Below are 4,825 nucleotides of genomic sequence, written 5' to 3'. Positions count from 1 at the left end.
TATTCATTTTGTATACAAAAATATAAATTTTGTAATGTTATATGTATTAAATACCTTTTTATTTATATATATATTTGTTTATCAACACCGCAATTCTATTTATACTAAGTTAATACGAATAATTATAAAAATAATGATTGTAATATTCCTAATATACTTATGTTACTAATAATGGTTCTGAAAATGATAATAATGTTAATATTTACGAGAATACTAATAATTTATAATAATACTTTTGATAATATTAAGAATAATACTACTTAATAATGATATTAGTAGTGACATTTATATAAACTATATTAATGATACTAATTTTTAATAGCCATGTTAATAATAATAATATTGGTACTATTGAACAATACCATAATACTAATACTAATCAATAATGATAATAATAATAACAATAATACTAAATAATAATAATACTTGATATTGAAAATAATGTTAGTAATAACAATATTAATGATAAGTATAATTACTAAAATTGTAATAATAATTATTATAATAACAATATTCTTATTTATAATCAAAATAATAATAATAAGTGTTATAATAACCATAATAATAATAATCATACTAATAATAATAACAATGATAATGAAATTGTTAATAATAATTATAATTCTAATAATAATAATATTAATAATAATAATAATAATAATAATAATAATAATAATAATAATAATAATAATAATAATAATAATAATAATAATAATAATAATAATAATAATAATAATAATAATAATAAAAACTTTGATAGGAAAACTACCTCACAAGATTTTTCCAAAGAAAAAGATTGCAACTAATGCCCAGGCTCGGGCTCGAACCCCTGACCTCTCGCTCACCCGAGCTATTCTGTTTTTCTGTATTAATACGTAATCTATTTATATTTATCCCCTTTTTATCTTCTGTTTCTACTTCTTCTTCTTCACAAATGAATCAACCAGAAGACTAAAAACCAAACTAGACTTCAAATTAATTGTTTCATTTAGGAAGTAACATTGAAGCATCATCGATTAAAATGTGGTGAAACAACAGAAATAGAAATTAAAATTTTAAAACTGACCAACAGAAATATCGTTTTGAAAAGTATGAACTCGAATGGTGATTTTAAAATCCAGACCTGTTTAGATAACGAATTCAACATGAAATATGTTAAAAATCCTTTATAGAACCTTTTTAAATCATCAATTGAACTTGAATTGCAACAGGTAATTCAAATTTAATCCAAGTTCATACGGTTTGACTTTTTGTTTCAAACTTTGACTCGAAAATTCACACTCATTTGGAAGAATTAGAGTCTGAAACTTTACAGGTAGATTGACTAGATGAATCCTAACCTAACTACATTTACAGATTGTTAAACTTCATTCGAAATTGGCTATTGATAAAAAGACTTACGCGTACAAGGGATTTATCTATTTCCCTTGCTTTTTTGTTAAAAATTTTGCAAATAAAATTGATAGTTGAAAATAATGGAGTAATGGTTGATTCGTTTCTGTCAATAATAAACGTTTGTTATATAGAATTTAAAGTAGTCGACAGGTTATTCGAGTCATAAAGTAGCGAACAAAACCATATAAAGCAGATGGAAATATATATAATTAAAAATAACTCTGAGGTTGATCCATAACTGAATTTGTTTGCAATCGTGGACAGAAACAAAATTAAATCACAGTTGATTGTGATTAAAACAGATCGTACGATTTACTTGCTTTTTAATTATCTTTAATCAATATTAATAATTAATAATAATAATAATAATAATAATAATATTGATATTTTTAATAATAAAAATACTAATAATAATAATAATAAAATAAATTCAATAATAATAAGACTAATGATAAAAGTAATAATGATAATGAAAATTTTAAATAAAAATTTGTAATTTTTAGTAATAATAATGATAATAATATCAAATAATACAAATAATAATTAAATAACTAAATCATAAATTTATTAATGTTAATATTTGTAATAACAATATAAATGATAGTTTTTATAGTGATACTTAAATTAATAATGAATAAATAATATTAGCTACAAGGATAATGATAATAATGTTAATAAAAGTTATGATATTACTAATGATAATAATACTAATATTAATAATAGTACTTGTACATATCAAATTTTGTATAAATATATATACTTTATATACTAATATTTATGATACAAATATTAATAATAATAGTGAAATTAATGGTAATAATATTAATATTATAAATGTATTACCATTTATTATATCCTATCTTCCACTTATATAGTTATTGAATCTTTAATATTTATAAATTACAATATATATATATATATATATATATATATATATATATATATATATATATATATATATATATATATATATATATATATATATATATATATATATATATATAATATTACTTATGTATATAATTCATTTACATTTTTATTTATACATAATTGTTCGTGAATCGTCGGGAACAGTCAAAGGTCAAATGAATATATGAACATCGTTTCAATATTTTCTAGACTCAACATTACATACTTTGCTTATCGTATCGAAATCATATAAAGGTTAAGTTTAAATTTAGTCAGAAATTCCCGGGTGGTCACAGTACCTACCCGTTAAAGAAATTTCGTCCCGAAATTTGAGTGGGATCATCATGGCTGACAATAAGTATGTTTCCATGATGAATATGAGTTGATAAATAGAGTTTTATCATCATTGATTAATATAGATAAAACGATTCGATTATGCGGAGCGTACGAGTGAAGCTATCACAAAATAGTGAAATGAAAGGATAAAGATTTGTCTTAGCTTTTGACGTAGTCTCGGTTGAATTTAAAAAAATAAGGTGCGTCTTAACTTTTGACGTTGTCTTGGTTGAATTCCGGAATTCAAGGGATTTAAAGAAGATCTTCGAAATCTATAAAATTTGACTCTTCGACAAATAAGGAAACTAAGATCTCTATAATTAAATACGGTGATCTATCTTGATTACCATGTCTGATATTTCCATTATAAATTAAACTCTTCCGTTCCATTATTCTCACTATTCCTACACTTTCTTTCTTAGTTTATATATCCAAAAGATTGTGAAAATGCTTAATCCAGTTCTAATCCTTGATATTTTCCTAATTATCATTTATGTCATCCTTCTTTTCAATCTTTCACCTGAAAAATCTATTTACTTCTACTATTACCTTGGGGTGATACTATTCTTAATTATACCGTGTCTCTATATTGCTATTCATATTAATATCTACGATTAGTAACCTCCGTGTTGTTATTGGGCTTTATATTTTCTCTTATAATTTGGAGCTCTTTGCCTTTTTATTCTCTTCTCGACCTCTAGTAAAGCGAGTAATGGTCCAGAATTCGTAAGTATGGAGTTTTGAATGATCTTAATGTTCTAAACAAGAAAGAACGTATTAGCATGATTTGATTTATCAAATTACCAGAATCACTGAGAATAAGACTATCAAGAATATACTTTCTTGATATGTTCAGAAGTTAAGCAGAATGAAAGAGTTAAGTAACATGGCACATGATGACGTTATGATCTGTGAATCATCATGTTTCATTAGAAACTCAGCATGACTTACTGTAATATAATCACGTTGATCAAGTGTCATTATATTATACTAACTCATGCTTCAATTCCTTTACATTTCTCCAGAATTCATTCATAAATTAAACTTAGATTTTACAGAAGTTTCCAATATAATGAAACACATGAAGAACGATGAGGTATATAATTTCAGACGAGAATATTTAAGAAAATATCCTCAGAAATATCGAAGATATTTATGATGATATTTTTGGAATTTCCAAGTTCGAAGGTTGATGAAGAAAAATTTTTATGCAGGATTTTAACATGACTTCGGAGCAAGATATTCTCTAAAGATTTCAACGGATCCAGAATTACCTAGATTCTTTAAATATAGGGTATGGTCCTTGTATTTGTCCTTGGTCTCCTTCGTGGTTAGCTCAATCAGTTTTCCAGTTCCAACTTTTTTGAGCTTTTCCAACGTATCCTTCTTTATCATCAAACTTTTGACTGTTAAGGTCGTTTACAGTTTTTGCTGCTTCATCAGCATTTTCAAAATTTGGCGTATTGATTCGTAGACTGGTGCTTTTCAGAATTGAAGATCATAATTCTAAGAGATAAATGTTATATGTGTACACATAACTGTTGATGTAGAAACGCTGCGAGATTTCAAAATACTGATTGCTAGTTCTCGATAATTGGTATGGAAATTCTCGTTATAAGATGTGGATAGGGTTTCGATAAATATAATGACTTTTTGAAAAATCAAAGATCAATGAAGTTGTTGGTAAGTTTATTGCTAATGTGGCGGGATATAAAAGGTTCCCCGGTAACAACAAAATAGCACGCATATATATCAAGGTTATAATAAGGTTGTTTCGAACGAAAAGTCGAAGTTGACTTGCTGGAGCTGTGACAAAATTTTCTACTTTGAAAAGGGATTGAAAAGTTATTTTGGGTAATAATAACGCTAAAGGAATTAGCACAGCTACGTGTTAAACGTTTACTCAGTTTCTGAGAGTTTTTCATGTGTATATCTATATGCATCAATCTTTTCTTCCGTAGATGAAGTGCGGTTGGTTCATCCTCTCGATTGAGGTATTTTTTAAGAATTATGAAAGGTTTGAACACAGATTGTAATTGTCAAGATACAAATGAGGTTTAAGATGAAATCATGTGACAAACTTGAAGAAATGTTTAGTTTCATATGTTTTAATCAATATTTTAATTCATTTTAGTTGTCCAATGTTATTAGTCCACAGTTTACAGTCCGATAATTCATATATAGT

Source organism: Rutidosis leptorrhynchoides, chromosome 9, assembly GCF_046630445.1.
Source record: "Rutidosis leptorrhynchoides isolate AG116_Rl617_1_P2 chromosome 9, CSIRO_AGI_Rlap_v1, whole genome shotgun sequence".
Classification (NCBI taxonomy): domain Eukaryota; kingdom Viridiplantae; phylum Streptophyta; class Magnoliopsida; order Asterales; family Asteraceae; genus Rutidosis; species Rutidosis leptorrhynchoides.
The sequence above is the reverse complement of the archived record's forward strand: the minus strand, read 5'-3'. Positions refer to the sequence as shown.